Source organism: Cryptomeria japonica, chromosome 1 (assembly GCF_030272615.1).
Source record: "Cryptomeria japonica chromosome 1, Sugi_1.0, whole genome shotgun sequence".
Lineage (NCBI taxonomy): Eukaryota > Viridiplantae > Streptophyta > Pinopsida > Cupressales > Cupressaceae > Cryptomeria > Cryptomeria japonica.
The window spans coordinates 694307608-694327260 of NC_081405.1; positions in this window are offsets into that span (position 1 = coordinate 694307608).

Here is a 19653-nt window from a genome sequence, read left to right on the forward strand (position 1 = left end):
TAGATATAATTTATTTTAAATTGGCAAATAGAATTAAGGTATTTAGTTTTGAAAATGGATGGGGAATATTTTGTTGTAGATTTTGTTTCATGATTCACTTCTATTTTCTCTAACTATAAATACATCAAATAAGTCTCTAAAAAATATAACAATAATTGCTTTTTATCTTAATTTAACTTGCATTAGAATATTTGTTTTCTTTACAAATGTGCTCATTAATTTGATAAATGTAAAAAAATGCTTTTAAGCTTTGGTAGAGACTATTGTGAAAAGCATCGGAGATGAATTTTTCCCCAAATTTTTTCTCTTGTCAAATTCTTAGATTGATTCAATGAATTGGAAAATTTTTGTTAACATGCTAAGTAGAATGATTCATTGATGGCATGTTAGAGTGGAGGAAGGAATGGTAGGGTATCCATTGTTGCTAAAGTAGGGGATGTTGAAAATGAGGGCTACCCAATTGTGGTTGTGTCTTCTACTGGGATATCTGCGGGGCTTTTCTATGTGTTGTCTTTCTCCTTGGGTTTCGCCAAGGAGGAGTCTTCTAGAGTCTCCTCTAGTAGCAATTTTTCCTCTCTCATCCTAGCTAAGGGAGTTGATCCTTGTTGGCTCACTATTGGGTTGGTATGGGAATGACTGTGTTCTTGCTCTATTCCCCTTTTGGCCAACAAGACATTTGTTTTGTTTTGTTAGTTTTTTCTCTAGGTCCCATCTCTTGGAGTGCATAGCCTTTGGAGCCGCATCCTCTGTTGGGTTCTTCCCTTGGGGTCTATGCCTAGTCACCTCCTACATTTTATGGTACTTTTGGGCTTCTATGTAGGGGGTTTCTTTGATTCGTGTTGATTTTCTCCCTACGGCTAGTATTATATCCCCTCTATCTATTTTGCTCCCTTTCTGGTTGGATGTCATTGGTGCTGAAATTTTTTTAGGGTGCCTCCCATCGCGGTGTGTGGCAATCCTATCCCTTTCCAAACTCTGGTGCTCTGTTTGGTAGCAATGGTTGATTGCATTAGATTTGGTGGCTGGTGATTGTGCCTCAAGTTGACTTTGGCTCCCTATTCATGTATCTCATCTATGATTGGAGTACCTCCTCTCTATTTCGAAGCTGGGGTCAATTTCCTTGCTTGATGTAGGCATATGGGCGATAGAGCTTCTATGGAGTATGTTGTGCTAAGTTGGACTCCTATTTGGATTGGTTAGTTTCTCTTATCCGTAGTCCTATTGAGGTGGATCATATGGAGGGGTCTGTGGTTGATGAATCTATTGAGGAGGTTTTTAAGGTTGAGTGTCACTTCTAAGATATTTTAGCTACTTACAATGGCTTCATTATAGACAATGGACCTATCGAGGTGGTCTATGATGCTTTGTTTGCAAATTGTTCTTCTAGTCAAATGTTAAGGGATGCCTTTCAAAATCCTTAGGGATTTTTTGTGCTAGACCACTTTGAGGTTCTAGAAAGGCTAGGTGATCTTACTGAAATAAGGTTTAGAGATACCTTTCAAAACCCTTTTAGTTTGTTTTTTCCATTCCACTCTATGACTATCATGTGTTGTGTTTGTTTGGAATGGATAGGTGTTTCTACTATATTGAGGTTTCTGGGTGCCTTCCAAAACCAGTTATTTTTGAGACCTTTATGGTGTCCTCCCTTATCAGATAATGTATTTAGTCATTGAGGTCCTCTCTTTCTAAAAAGAGGTACCTCATCTTTTTAGGTGTAGGTGAGCTTACTACTTGTGAATTCCTCCATGTTAAGGGTTTGGGTTCTCTCCCGTTTTAATCAATCGTAACATGCTAAGTAGAATGGATATGTCTAAATTTGTCCTTATGAATACATATTCTGACACTATACTATACTCTTTATGACCAAATAAAATATATCAAATTATCTAATAGTAGATGATCTCATGATGTTTAAATGTATCAAAGATTTTTCTTTTCCACAACACCCTAGCATGTAATTTTCAATTATTCATCTTTAAGTATCTAGACAAAAACTATTTGAAGGAGACTATGTTTTCTGGAAATCAAGATTAAATTTGATAATGGCTAGACAAAAACGAGGTTATTTTTTCTTGAAATCAAGATTAAATTTGATAGTGAAATATTGAGAATCAAAACAAACTTGGTTTACAACCAATTTAGAAATTGCACCTTCAAATTGGACGCAAGATAGGAAATGGAAGAATAGTGATTATATTTAGATCCTTGGGACGTGAGTTGTCATGCTTTGGTCATGGCTAGGAAAAAAGTGTGAGCTCAAATATAATGAAATAAATTGCACAACATGAATATAATATAAATTATGTTGTATATAATTGATAATAATAGGCTACTTTGATGGGGATACCTCTAATAGTTACAATATTACAAAAAATCTAAAGAGTTACAATCCTCCTCTGTTATAAAGAGATACTTGTCGTAAAATAGAGCTCATTCCTTCAAATGGCAGCTCAAAGTCATGATCCATGTACAAGTTTTGGCATGTATATTGTTTGTAGTTTTCAATGCAACCTGTAACCATGAATTTTCTGAGATAGAAAAATCAGTCTCTGTGAAGGGGGAATAACTCTCAATTCAACCGTTGGATCGCGCTGAATATTTTATATTTGTTAGAAAACCTAGTGGGTATATACACCAAGTTGTGGCACCAAAAGGGGGTCTTAAGATGCCAATTTTTTTTTTCTGAAATCAGCAAATTCTAAACTTCAACGATAAACTGAAGATAGTTACACTCCAAATTTGAAGATGCAACAAGAACAAGAGTCCGATTGCTTCGAGTCTACTTTCTAAACTACTAATTTTTTTTGAAAATGGTGGAGATTAAGGGCTTAAAAAAGGGGGGCCACAAAAAGTGGTCATGTTTTTATGCAAAAAACATAACATAGCGTCTGTTATGGCCCCCCTAAAATGTTAAATTTTTTTTTGAATTTTTAAAATCGCTTCAGTGAGAAATTAGCTAACACCTTTTAGTTTATGTCAAAATTTTCAGCTAATTTTTTAATGAGTATATGATTTTTTACTAATTTTTGAAGTGGACACATCCTGAAAAACAGAAATTTGAGCGTGCTCCCCCCTAAAATCATTGAAAACAAATCAAAAATCAAAAGTTTTCTTTTTAAATTGTGTAGAATGGAGTCTAGTTTCTAAAAGTGTAATTTTTTTCAAAATCTGATGAACGTGTAAAAATCTATACCCAAAATAGTGCATGTTGGTTTTTGACAAAAAACGGACACACTAACAAAAGAAATTATAGATGAAAGACTTAACGAAATCAAAATTTGAAATAAATTACATTGTTGGATAGCTAAGAGGGAGCTCAAGTTTACCATGGTATTTTTTTAACTTCATTGAAACACGTGCAAACCTGACGGAGAGAACGACCAAAAATATGTCAAAATTTTCAATGTTCTAATAAAAACACGTCTCTAGGCTGAAATGGTCATCCAAACCTTTGGGTTGGATGCCCAAGGAAAATCCAAACCATAGGTTTGGTGTTTCCCAAAGCGGGTCATTTAGCGCACGCCAAATATGGTGCTCGCCCTATTTGGCATGCGCAAAATGTGATGAATGGATATTCCATTTCGCGCATGCCAAATGTGGTCCGTATTCCACATTTAGCGTGCACCAAATAAGGATGAAAAGGGAGATAGCTCGAGGGATAAGAGAATAATGGAATTGTGAGAGCTAGAGAGGGGAGGGACAAAGAAGAGTATGTATCTATAAGAATGAAGAGTCCGAGAAGAGGTAAGGGGAGAGAGAGAATATGAGATCTAGTTCATAGAGAGAGATGGAACTACAAGGGAAGGGAGATAAAGAAGGGAGAGATGAGAAGGGGGTTTCTATGTACATATTTTGGCACTCTCCCTATTTGGCGCATGCCAAATGTGGAATAGATACATACTCTACTTTGTCCCTCCCCTCTCTAGCTCTCACAATTCCCTTATTCTCCTATCCCTCGAGCTCTCTCCCTCTTCATCCTTACACCCATCTAATTCCCTCTCTCACCTCTTTCCCTCAGTTTCTTCCTCACTCCCTCCTCTCTCGGTCCTAAGGGGTCATAGGACACCATATGACCCCTTAGGACATAATATGACCGCTAATGACACCTAAGCGGTCATATGGTGTCCTAAGGGGTCATAGGACACCATATGACCTCTTAGGTTACCATAGGACCCATAACGACACCATATTTTGTCCTAACTATTCATAGGACAACATATGACCCCTTAGGACACCATACATCCCATAACGACACCATATGGTGTCTTAATGGGTCATAGGACACCATATGACACCTTAGGTGTCGTTAGAGGTCATATTGTGTCCTAAGGGGTTATATGGTGTCCTATGACCCCTTAGGACACCATATGACCCCTTAGTACACCATATGGTGTCAGTATGGTTCATATGGTGTCCTATATCCCCTTAGGACACCATATGAGCCCCTAGTACACCATATGGGATCAGTATGGTCCTATGGTACGCGATGATCCCTTAGGACACCATACGACCCATAATGATAACATAAGGTGTCCTAATGGGTCATATGGTGTCTTAAGGGGTCATAACACACCATATGACTTGCTAAGATACAATATGATCCCTAACATCACCTAAGGGGTAATATGGTGTCCTAAGCGGTCATAAGACACCATATGACCCCTTAGGTATCCATACGGCCCATATAGACACCATATTATGTCCTAAGGGGTCATATCATGTCCTAAGGGGTCATAAGATACCATATGACCCCTTACGACACCATACGACCGATAACGACACCATATTGTGTCCTAAGGGGTCATATGGTGTCTTAAGGGGTCATAACACACCATATGACCCGTTACGACACAATATGATCCCTAACAACACCTAAGGGGTCATATGGTGTCCTATGGCCCCATAGGACACCATATGACCCCTTAGGTGTCCATACGACCCATAACGACACCATATTGTGTCCTAAGGGGTCATATGGTGTCTTAAGGGGTCATAACACACCATATGACCTATTAAGACACAATATGATCCCTAACGATACATAAGGGGTCATATGGTGTCCTATGGCCCCATAGGACACCATATGACCCCTTAGATGTCCATACGACCCATGACAACACCATATTGTGTCCTAAGGGGTCATATGGTGTCCTAAGAAGTCATAGGACACCATTTGACTCCTTAGGACATCATACGACCCATAATGACACCATATTGTGTCCTAAGGGGTCATATGGTGTCCTAAGGGGTCATAGGACACCATATGATCCTTTAGGACACCATACGACCCATAACGACACCATATTGCGCCCTAAGGGGTCATATGGTGTCCTAAGGGGTCATAGGACACCATATGACCGCTTACGACACCATACGACCCATAACGATGTCATATTGTTTCCTAAGGGGTCATATGGTGTCCTAAGCGGTCATAGGATACCATATGACCCCTTACAATACCATACGACCCATAACGATACCATATTATGCCCTAAGGGGTCATATGGTGTCTTAAGGGTTATAACAAACTATATAACCCGTTAAGACACAATATGATCCCTAATGACACCTAAGGGGTCATATGGTGTCCTATGGCCCCATAGGACACCATATGACCCCTTAGGTGTCCATACGACTCATAACCACACCCTATTCTATCCTACAGGGTCATATGGTGTCCTAAGGGGTCATAGAACACCATATGACCCCTTAGGACACCATACGACCCATAACGACACCATATGGTGTCCTAAGGGGTCATAGGATACCATATGCTCGCTTATGACACCATATGACCCATAACAACACCATATTGTGTCCTAAGGGGTCATATGGTGTCTTAAGGGGTCATAACACACCATATGACCCGTTAAGACAAAATATGATCCCTAACAACACCTAAGGGGTCATATCATGTCCTATTTCCCCATAGGACACCATATGACCCCTTACATGTTCATATGACCCATAACGACACCATATTGTGTCCTAAGGGGTCATATGGTGTCCGAAAGGGTCATAGGACACCATATGAACCCTTAGGACACCATACGACCCATAAGGACACCATATTGTGTCTGAAGGGGTCATATGGTGTCCTAATGGGTCATAGGACACCATATGACTCCTTAGGACACCATACAACCCATAACAACACCATATTGTGTCCTAAGGGGTCATATGGTGTCCTAAGGGGTCATAAGACACCATATGACCCCTTAGGACACCATACAACCCATAACGATTCCATATTGAGTCCTAAGGGGTCATATGGTGTCTTAAGGGGTCATAAGACACCATATGACCCCTTACGACACCATACAAGCCATTACGACACCATATTGTGTCCTAAGGGGTTATATGGTGTCCTAAGGGGTCATAGGACACCACATGACCCCTTAGGACACTATACGACCCATAACAACACCATATTGTGTCCTAAGGAGTCATATGGTGTCTTAAGGGGTCATAACAAACCATATGATTTGTTAAGACACAATATAATCCCTAACGACACCTAAGGGGTCATATGGTGTCATAATGGGTCATAGGACACCATATGACCCCTTACTACACCATACGACCCATAACGACACCATATTGTTTCCTAAGGGATCATATGGTGTCTTAAGGGGTCATAACACACCATATGACCCATTAAGACATAATATGATCCCTAACGACACCTAAGGGGTCCTATGGTGTCCTATGGCCCCATAGGACACCATATGACCCCTTAGATGTCCATACAACCCATAACGACACCATATTGTGTCCTAAGGGGTCATATGGTGTCTTAAGGGGTCATAACACACTATATGACCCATTAAGACATAATATGATCCCTAACGACACCTAAGGGGTCATATGGTGTCCTATGGCCCCATAGGACACCATATGACCCCTTAGGTGTCCATACAACCCATAATGACACTATATTGTGTCCTAAGGGGTCATATGTTGTCCTAAGGGGTCATAGGACACCATATGACCCTTTATGACACCATACAACCCATAACGACATCATATTGTGTTCTAAGGGGTCATATGGTGTCCTAAGGGGTCATAGGATATCATATGACCCCTTACGACACCATAGAACCCAGAACAACACCATATTGTGTTCTAAGGGGTCATATGGTGTCCTAAGGGGTCATAAGACACCATATGACCCCTTAGGACACCATACGTCCCATAACAACACCATATTGTGTCCTACGGGGTCATATGGTGTCCTAAGGGGTCATATGACACCATATGACCCCTTATGACACCATACGACATCATATTGTGTCCTAAGGGGTCATATGGTGTCCTAAGGGGTCATAGGATACCATATGACCCCTTACGATACCATACGAACCATAATGACACCATATTGTGTCCTAAGGGGTCATATGGTGTCTTAAGGGTTATAACAAACCATATGACCCGTTAAGAAACAATATGATCCCTAACGACACCTAAGGAGTCATATGGTGTCCTATGGCCCCATAGGACACCATATGACCCCTTAGGTGTCCATACGACTCATAACCACAACTTATTGTATCCTACAGGATCATATGGTGTCCTAAGGGGTCATAGGACACCATATGACCCCTTAGGACACCATACGACCCATAACGACACCATATTGTGTCCTAAGGGGTCATAGGATACCATATGACTGCTTACGACACCATACAACCCATAACAACACCATATTGTGTCCTAAGGGGTCATACGGTGTCTTAAGGGGTCATAACACACCATATGACCCGTTAAGACACAATATGATCCCTAATGACACGTAAGGGGTCACATGGTGTCCTATTTCCCCATAAGACACCATATGACCCCTTACATGTTCATACGACCCATAACGACACCATATTGTGTCCTAAGTGGTCATATGGTGTCCTAAGGGATCATAGGACACCATACGACCCATAATGACACCATATTGTGTCCTAAGGGGTCATATGGTGTCCTAAGGGGCCATAGGACACCATACGACCCATAATGACACCATATTTTGTCGTAAGGGGTCATATGGTGTCCTAAGGGGTCATAGGACACCATATGACCCCTTACAACACCATACGACCCATAATGACATCATATTGTGTCCTAAGGGGTCATATGGTGTCCTAAGGGGTCCTAGGATACCATATGATCCCTTACAATACCATACGACCCATAACGACACCATATTGTGTCATAAGGGGTCATATGGTGTCTTAAGGGTTATAACAAACCATATGACCCGTTAAGACACAATATGATCCCTAACGACACCTAAGGGGTCATATGGTGTCCTATGGCCCCATAGGACACCATATGACCCCTTAGGTGTCCATACAACTCATAACCACACCTTATTGTATCCTACAGGGTCATATGGTGTCCTATGGGGTCATAGGACACCATATGACCCCTTAGGACACCATACAACCCATAACAACACCATATTGTATCCTAAGGGGTCATATGGTGTTCTAAGGGGTCATAGGATACCATATGACCGCTTACGACACCATACGACCCATAACAACACCATATTGTGTCCTAAGGGGTCATATGTTGTCTTAAGGGGTCATAACACACCATATGACCCGTTAAGACACAATATGATCCCTAACAACACCTAAGGGGTCATATGGTGTCCTATTTCCCCATAGGACACCATATGACCCCTTACATGTTCATACGACCCATAACGACACCATATTGTGTCCTAAGGGGTCATATGGTGTCTGAACGGGTAATAGGACACCATATGACCCCTTAGGACACCATACAATCCATAACGCTGCCATATTGTGTCTGAAGGGGTCATATGGTGTCCTAATGGGTCATAGGACACCATATGACCCCTTAGGACACCATACGACCCATAACGACACCATATTGTGTCCTAAGGGGTCATATGGTGTCCTAAGGGGTCATAAGACACCATATGACCCCTTAGGACACCATACAACCCATAACGACACCATATTGAGTCCTAAGGGGTCATATGGTGTCCTAAGGGGTCATAAGACACCATATGACCTCTTACGACACCATACAACCCATAATGACACCATATTGTGTCCTAAGGGGTCATATGGTGTCCTAAGGGGTCATAGGACACCATATGACCCCTTAGGACACTATACGACCCATTACGACACCATATTGTGTCCTAAGGAGTCATATGGTGTCTTAAGGGGTCATAACAAACCATATGACCTGTTAAGACACAATATAATCCCTAACGACACCTAAGGGGTCATAGGACACCATATGACCCCTTACGACACCATACAACCCCTTACGACACCATACGACCCATAACGACACCATATTGTGTCCTAAGGAGTCATATGGTGTCTTAAGGGGTCATAACACACCATATGACCCGTTAAGACACAATATGATCCCTAATGACACCTAAGGGGTCATATGGTGTCCTATGGCCCCATAGGACACCATATGACCCCTTAGATGTCCATACGACCCATAACGACACCATATTGTGTCCTAAGGGGTCATATGGTGTCTTAAGGGGTCATAACACACCATATGACCCATTAAGACATAATATGATCCCTATCAACACCTAAGGGGTCATATGGTGTCCTATGGCCCCATAGGACACCATATGACCCCTTTGGTGTTGATACGACCCATAATGACACCATATTATGTCCTAAGGGGCCATATGTTGTCCTAAGGGGTCATAGGACACCATATGACCCCTTACGACACCATACAACCCATAACGACACCATATTGTGTTCTAAGGGGTCATATGGTGTCCTAAGGGGTCATAGGATACCATATGACCCCTTACAATACCATACGACCCATAACGACACCATATTGTGTCCTAAGGGGTCATAACACACCATATGACCCGTTAAGACACAATATGATCCCTAACGACACCTAAGGGGTCTTGTGGTGTCCTATGGCCCCATAGGTCACCATATGATCCCTCAGGTGTCTATATGATCCATAACCACACCATATTGTGTCCTAAGGGGTCATATGGTGTCCTAAGGGGTCATAGGACACCATATGACCCCTTAGGACACCATACGACCCATAATGACACCATATTGTGTCCTAAAGGGTTATATGGTTTAATGTTTATGGTTGTGGCTATCAAACTATAGGGTATAGAGTATAGATTATAGGGTATAGAGTAGAAATTTATCAAAGGTTAAAAAATTTCAATGGAAGTCATTTGGCTAGCACCATATTTGGCGCTAGCCAAATGAGCTACATGAAAAAAAGGTTATAGGGTATAGAGTAGAAATTTATCAAAGTTTAAAAATTTTCAATGGAAGTCATTTGGCTAGCGCCATATTTGGCACTAGCCAAATGAGCTGCACTAAAAAACGGTTATATGGGACCCTTGACCTGTGATCCAAGCCCACATTCTCTCATTTTGTCTTGTTTTTGCACATGATCAGACAAAAAAATGCTTTTTACATGGTGTTGACATTTTTTGCAAGGTTATTTTATACATTCCATTAGCTCTCCACCACCTTTTTATTCATTTGGCAATGTCAAAGAGGAAGAACATAGTTTTTTGTATCAAATTTGAATAATTGAGGTAATATTTTCTTGTTTTTAGAATTCAAATACTAATAAAGTGTTATTTTGTTTAAATGTTAGAATAAAAGTGTGAGTCAAAATTGATTATAATCCTATTAGATTTACATTAGATTTAACAATGCATTTGAAGGAAGTTGCATAAGAAAATTATTTGTTTAGTGGTTTAAAACAAAATTTGCAATTTCATACTTCCTTTTTAAGATCTTATGAAATAATTTTAAAAAGGAATAAATGAAATAATTTCAATTTCATATATCCATTTTAACATATGCATAATTAGGACAGTCATAGATGCATAATTAGGACAGTCATAGATGCATAATTTCACTTTATTCTCTTTTATGTGCATGTACATTAGAAATCATCATCATGCTGAGGAAACGACCAAAAAATGTAACACCAGAAGAGCGTGAAGCTAAGAATGAAAAAAAAAGAGAAGTAATGAAGCAACTTCGTGAACAAAGGAAATTGAATACCATAGAAAAAGAGGTGCCAATTGAAGAGGAACATTAAATATCCATCCAATCTAAGAGAGACAAAATTGGCCACACAAAGGCAACGGATGCAAAACCTTCATGCAATGAGACAATTGAATCCCGAGGTTGAGAGCATGTCTACCACAATTCAAGTTGAAGGCACCCCATCTCTTACATCTCAAGTTGAAGGCACACCATCTCTTATTGGCACACCGTTGGTGTCTACAACATCTCATATTGAATTCACTCCCTCTATGACATTTGAAATTGCAAGTACTTCACGACTGACATCAAGTATTGGAGCTACACCATCTTGTACACCTCAATTTCAAGGTATGTCATCATTTTCATCTCCAGTTGATGGTATGCCATCTATCCCTAATGTTGTTGACATTCCTAATCTTGAGGTAACTCAAAGTTTGAGAACACCTCCTAGAGTTTCGCATAGAAAGCCTAAGTATTTGATTGATATTGAGATCCCTAATTGAAGATTTTTGGAAGAATAACACAAGGGTCTCTCTAAATAAAAGAGATGTTGTAAGAAGGAGGATTGGTAGTAAAATCCGTGATCCACATCGGAAACATTTTTTGGATATGACTCAAACACAATTTTTTGCCAAGTTTCAATGTATGTATCCTCAAATAAAAATTAGTCAAAGATTATTTGAAATAGTAAAGCCGTTTTATGTCAAAATAAATCACACACACACAACATGTTGTTGTAGAGTACATATGTAATTTTCTAACCATTATGATGTTTATCAACACATATGTATAGATTTGCATGCTAACAATGTTTTGCAGGAATGCAACATAAATGGTCCACCGACATCTTCAAGGGAATTCATATCTAGCATCTTATGTGAAAGAGTAGATGGTCAAGTATATTACAATAAGTGTTGCTTGGATGGCACATGTGTTGATTGTGGTGGATTGCGACATTTACAAATTTGTCAACATATGGATATTGGACAAGAAATTGGTAAAGAATTAGTAGAATTTGGAGAATATAAGACAGTGGCCTACATGCTAAAAGATGGAAAAGAAGCAAAAAGGTGTGAATTGGTTAGTGAGAAGATTCCAGTGTATCAATTTATGGGCATCTTTCATGAGAATATATTGTATGAGTATGCAAGGTATAACCATTGAACTCGTTGGTTGGATGCACAATTTAAGTTATGCAAGGACACATTTCCACATTTCAATTGTTGACTTTGCAGAGAACTACACATTACAACCGCAGAATGAGATGAAATCACAATATTATAACTCCACACAAGTTGCTATATTTGTGCATATAGCATTCATTCATGCACATGATAGTATGGAAGAGGATAGGAAGATATTGAGGGAGTATCATTTTTACATCAGTGATGATCGTTCACACTCTATAGAGTTTGTGCAAGGTTGTTTTCAGATATTCTATGATGATTTTTCTAGCCGAGGCATATCATTCCATCAACATATCATATGGTCAAATAATTGTGCATCACAATTTAAGAACTCTCAGATGTTTTATTGGTTGAGTAGGATGCATAAGTTGACTGCTATTCAACATATGTGGAATTTCTCTAAGGCTGGGCATGGAAAAGGGAAGCATGATGGTGCAAGAGCATGTATTAAAAGAGCTTTAGCACGAGAAGAGTTAAAGTACAAAGGGAATGCAAACTTGAAAGATGCAAAATCAATTGTTCAATGGTGCAATGGTACAATTGGTCTAGGTAACCAAGGTAAGTCTTCAATTCACAGATTTTTTTGGTTGATAGATGATACTAACATTGCAAAATTAGAAGATTGTTGTACATTGACAGGATCGAGTGAGCTACACTCTTTCAAAAGCTCTAATGCAGGTTCATGGACTATCCATATGCGGTGGATGGCATGTTATTGTTCTTCATATAGAGATGGTGCCTATAATGAGTGTGAGTCAAAGGACTGGGTGGACGAATGGTGTATGAGGCCTCTAATCCCACTTGAGACATACCGACCTTCAAGTGCACTACAACTCACACAGATGGAAGCATCAATTGAATTTCACCATGACTCAGATTTAGTCCAACTGGGTAAATTATCCACATGCAATTTTTTGTACTTTAATATTTTACCTTAGTTGTTTGTTAAATTCTTCTCACTTTATCATTGTAGGGCATGTTTATGCAGTAATTGTAGCTGACGACAATGAAGAAGGAACAGATTATTACCTGTGTCATTGTGTGGACGCAAATAAGAAATTGGATGGCCTTGTGATAGATGGAGAAAATATGGAGTACCCCACAGGATCAGTAGTTGTTACTAGTACATGGCTTAGAAGGTACCTAGTGAACAAGTCTAACTTATGGATATTCAAGGACTTCGAGACACATAAAAAGATTCTTCATTATTCTAACCTTGTTGTAGCTTCAAATATTAATTTGATCAGATATGGGGTAGACCACTAAACAAGAACCTATGGAAGATTTGTGAGTCTAACCATGAGGCCATACTAGACACGATAAAGAGTAGAGAAGATCCAGATGGTTCATTGGATTAAATGTAAATGTAAAAAATTGTAATAACAATCTTATTTGGATATATGTACATGACTTGTATTTTTGACTACTCAAGGCATTGTAATATAAAAACTGTCTTTTTGTCTTGTTTTGTGTGATTTTATGTAAATAATGTCATTTTGGACCATTAGAGATCACATGGGATCATTTTGTGAAGTATACCTTGCTAATATGGTAAAAGATGTAAAAATTGCTCATTTGTTGTCAATCACTCAAAGTGTGAAAAATTATCAAAATTTGGCATGGTTTTTCTTGATGTTAGTGACATGTAAGAATGATTCGTCAGATCCTACAAGATCGTGTTATGGCACTCTAAAAAATCCTCTCTCGGTTTCAGTAGACTCGGATCCAGTTGCTCGTGGCAATACTTTCTCGGTTGCGACAAAAAGCGTCAGATGAGTTCAATGAAAAGTTGCACAATGCCCCATCTTTCAATCCATTTGTCATGAAACCGAATGTTAACTCATACGCATCAGGGTGGCCGATTTTATGCTAGGAATGCCTTCTTTTTTCTCTCCAACTAGCCTGATCATTGCGGGCCACACCCTACCAGCGATATCGCCTAAGTGCTCAAGTTGCTCAAAGTTGTCAATATTTGGCATCGCGTTTCTCGATGTTCGTTAATCATAAGAATGAGTCATCTAGTCCTATGGGGTCATGTTACGGCACTCTAAAAAAGACTCTCAATTTTGGTGGACGCGGATGTAGTTGCTCGTGGCGACACTTTCTCAGTTACGACAAAAAGCGTCAGATGAGTTCAATGAAAAGTTGCACAATGCCCCATCTTCTAATTTGCTCATCGCGGCACTGAACCATCAGCCCATATGCATCGGGGTTGTCGGGTTTACACTAGGAATGCCTTCTTTTTTCTCACCAACTCGCTCGATCATTGCGGGCCACACCCTACTAGCGAAATCGCTTAAGTGCCCAAGTTGCTCAAAGTTGTCAAAATTCGGCATCGTGTTTCAAGGTGCCTATTAATCATAAGAACAAGTCGTTTGATCCTGCGAGGTTGCATTATGGCACTCTAAAAAAGCCTCTCTCAATTTCACTAGACTCGGATCCAATTGCTCGTGGCAACACTTTCTCGGTTGTGACAAAAACCATCAGATGAGTTCAATGAAAAGTTGCACAATGCCCCATCTTTCAATCTTCTCATCGCAGCATTGAAGCGTCAGCTCATATGTGTTGGGGTAGCTGGGTTTACGCTAAGAATGCCTTCTTTTTTCTCTCCAACTTGCCCAATTGTTGCGGGCCACACCCTACCAGCGAAATCGCCTAAGTGCTCAAGTTGCTCAAAGTTGTCAATATTCAGCATCCCGTTTCTCGGTGCCCGTTAATCATAAGAACAAGTCGTCTAATCCTACGGGGTTGTGTTATGGCACTTTAAAAAAGCCTCTCTTGGTTTTGGTAGACTCAGATCAAGTTTCTCATGGCGACAAAAAGCGTTAGATGAGTTCAATGAAAAGATGCACAGTGCCCCATCTTTCAATCCGCTCATCGCGGTACCAAACAGTCAGCTCATACACATCGGGGTGGCCATGTTTACACTAGGAATGCCTTCTTTTTGCTCTCCAACTTGCCCGATCATTGCGGGCCACACCCTACCAACGAAATCGCCTAAGTGCTCAAGTTGCTCAAAGTTGTCAATATTTGGCATCGCGTTTCTCGGCGCTCATTAATCATAAGAATGAGTTGTCTAATCCTGTGGGGTCATGTTATGGCACTCTAAAAAAGCCTCTCTTAGTTTTGGTAGACTCGGATGCAGTTGCTCGTGGTGACACTTTCTTGGCTGCAACAAAAAGCGTCAAATGAGTTCAATGAAAAGTTGCACAATGCCCCATCTTTCAATCTGCTTGTTGCAGCACCAAACTGTCAGCTCGTACGCATTGGGGTGGTTGGGTTTACACTAGGAATGCCTTCTTTTTTCTCTCCAACTCACTCGATCATTGCAAGCCACACACTACCAGTGAAATCGCCTAAGTGCTCAAGTTGCTCAAAGTTGTCAATATTTGGCATCACGTTTCTTGGTGCCCATTAATCATAAGAACAAGCCATTTAGTCCTGCAAGGTTGTGTTATGGCACTCTAAAAAAGCCTCTCTCAGTTTCAATAGACTCGGATCCAGTTGCTCATGGCAACACTTTCTCGGTTGCGACAAAAACTATTAAATGAGTTCAATGAAAAGTTGCACAATGCCCCATCTTTCAATCCGCTCATCACGACACCACTATCAGCTCGTACGCATCGGGGTGGCTGGTTTTATGCTAAGAATTCCTTCTTTTTTCTCTCCAACTCACCTGATCGTTGCGGGCCATACCCTACCAGCAAAATTGCCTAAGTGCTCAAGTTGCTCAAAGTTGTCAATATTTGGGATCGTGTTTCTGAGCGCCCGTTAATCATAAGAATGAGTCATCTTATCCTGCGGGGTCATGTTATGGCACTCTAAAAAATCCTCTCTCAGTTTCAATAGACTCAGATCCAGTTGCTTGTGGCAACACTTTCTCGGTTGCGACAAAAAGGATGAGATGAGTTCAATGAAAAGTTGCACAATGCCCCATCTTTTAATCCGCTCGTTGCGACACCAAACCATCAACTCGTATGCATCGGGGTGGTCAGGTTTATGCTAGGAATGCCTTCTTTTTTCTCTCCAACTTGCTCAATCATTGCAGGCCACACCCTACCAGCGAAATTGCCTAAGTGCATGCATTAGATGAATATAAGTTTATGGGCTATGCAATTTTTTTAGAATGGGTATTGGTACAATGGTGTCTTACATTGTCTAATTTTGGTTCTTTCCATGTTTCCTTTATATAGTCTTATTTCGACTATAACTATTGAATTTTTGTTGATCTCCATAAGCTTGTGTCTTGGATTACAAACACATATTTAGGTTCAAAGCTTAAGTAACAATAAACTTTGTGCAATTATTCATTTAATCATTTGTACTACAATTATGGATAACCATGATAAATGATTTGCATTAACCAAAAAGCTACAAATCCATGCAACATTTTATACCGTTAAAAATATCAAATATATCCAATAGAAACAAATAGGCTTGCCAAAAGCCATATGGACTTAGAATTTCACATATTCATAAAACAAAACATATGTTCAAAATTGCTATAAAGGCATACAACATGATATCCAATAAAGTCAAATAGGGGCTTGCCAAAAGCCATATGAGCATAGAATGTCACATATTCGTAATACAAAACATATGTTCAAATTTGCCATATAGGAATACAACATGGTATCCAATAAAGTCAAATAGGAGCTTGCCAAAAGCCATATGGAGATAGAATGTCACATATTCGTAATACAAAACATATGTTCAAAATTGCCATATAGGCATACAACATAGGACCCTATTCTATTCATTTCCCTCTAGGGGAAGGAACCAGATCATGAGATATCTTTGCCTATCGAGGGGATGGAGATGTATATGATGCAGGTGTCTTTTGAGTATGTCCACTCGACCTCCTCTCCAAACTTTTTTGTAACTCCACCTGATACAATGAAAAGAATGATGTTAGCATATACAAAAATTGAATTTTAGAATGACATATAATAGAATAGTCACTTACCGCATACAAATAATCATGATCTTCATCCACAATAGGTGCACGTTCATGATCTGGAGTGACAAGCCCCTCCTGTAAGCATCACAATATAAATTAAACTAAATACAAGTGTTGTTAAAATTTCAATAACACATTATTAAGATAACAAATGTAATGCTAAAATTACTAAATTTACAAATATGTCTCATAAATTTGTTAAAGTAGTTAAACTTGCTACTACTGTAGCAACACCGTGCTCCATTGACGTGTGAATAGCGGGAGGAGTCTCTGATGTCAACATCTGAAAATTAAACAAAGTATATTGATTAATCGCCAAAACTATCTATATTATTTAATAACAACATTAAAGATAAATTGTTTACCTGGGTCAAAGATTGTCAATGAAATACACTGTGAGGTGTTGATGTTGAAGCTCTAGCATCAAACTATTTGACATCCAAAATGAGTAATTAGAAAATCATTCACATAAGGTTCAACTATCTGCATATAATAATTATATTTCGTCACTCGTTGTATACTGTGGAGTCGACGAAGTCGTGAAAAAGGGTGCTGCAAAAATGTTGCTAGTATTGTGAACACTTTGACCCTGATTTTTTATCATAATAATTTCCTAATTTAGATATATTCTCAAAATTTACATATAAGATTTAATAAAAAGAATTAAATGAACTTGTAATTAAATTCACCTGGGTATCAATGCCAAATGTTTCGTTCAATAAGGATTTTGTCATGACAATGTTCTCTATAGCAAACTCCGCTCGTGCACATGCATTCTCAGAACTATTAGGATCATAAGTGCAAAGAGAACCACAAGATTGACAAAAATGAGCTGGAACTCGATGCCTAGAAGAATCAACATCATCACTCGCATCACCCTCTACTAGAGGCCTAGCATACTATATAAGGGTCTGAGTGAGTGAGCTAATCGAGTCTAGAGTTTCGACCTCAATACTCTCCTTCACAATGGAAGGAATAATAACATGCTCCACCATAGGTCTGGCCAAGGGTCTTGGTGGGAGATTTGGATCACGTTGTGCACCCTCTCTATCATGCGAGGAACCCCGACCTCTACCTTGGAAATCTAGAAAATCAAAATAGTTTGGGATCTCATTAAGGACAAACTCACAGTACAGTTTTCTCAAAAAGTATTGGGGTACCTCATGATTATTGCATGGGGGTTGATCAAATACCATCCACCACCTATCCCAAAAATTGTTCTTAATCCCTTCATGATGACACCAATGAATAGGGAATCTCCTACATCCAGGGTGTAAAGGTTGATTCGTTCGGGGGTCCATAAAAAGAGCACACAAGTCAAATTTATTAATTTTCTTTTTCTTCACTGCCACATATGATAATTTGTCAGCATAAAATTGCTTTTATTCTTCCTTCTTACTGGACCAAAAATTTATTTGCCCACTCACAAATTGTATGTGAGATACAATAGATTGCAAGGAACTGGCAAGGTTTGTCCTATGGGAGTTTGTTCCAGTGGGATCTTTTAGCCTTGTGATTAAACCTTCAAGCTCTTTTTGGATATTTTCTATTTGACCTAATAGGTTTTCTTGTGTACCTATGGGATGTCTAGGGATTGTAGGAGGTTCTTAATGTGCTTCTTCTTCAATATGGTCTTCATGAGGAGGTGATTGATATGCTTCTTCTTCAATATGGTCTTCATGAGGAGGTGATTGAGTGTTTTCAACATTTTCTTGTCTAATCTCATTTCCTGATAATGAAAATAAATTTAAATCAATAAACCTAGTTTAATCTTCAAATTAATAAAAAAATGACAATAAGAAAATAAAAATACATACCTCTTCGAGCTCTTTGATGGTGTGGCGGCATTTTGATGAGAGATGGACAACTTAGTGCCCAATATCAAGCTTTTACAAAGGGCGAGCACAAGAAAATGGCATCTGAAATTGCCAAAACGTGGGTTTGGGAATGCAGAATGTATCCACAATGCGGAGCAGGGTTTTTTTTAAGTTTTAAATGTGCATAAGGCGCATGCCTTATAAGGCACGCGCCCTATTGGCTTGGTGTGTCAAGCCTATAAGGCGTGCGCTTTATGAGAATTTTTCTTTTTTTTTGAAGTGTGGCACCTTTTTGGTACCACAACTTCATGCATATAACCTAGTTTCCTAACTTCACACCGAAGCGATTGACAAAATATTATTGCGTTCAAAAGTTATTGATCTCTTAGTACAGGTCTATAAAAAATTCCGAGAAAAAGATTATTATGAGCAATTCACGGTGGGGACTCTTTTGAAATGGAGATCCAAATAATAATTTATCCTGGAGATATAAAAAATATGTCCACCTATCAACACATAATTAGATGTGTTTAATTTAAATTCTCTACAAATATTTCTTAGAAAAGAATTGAGGATTAAAGATTTGAAGATTAAAAAAGAAGAGTTATCGGGAAGAAGATAAAAGTCAAAAGAAAAAA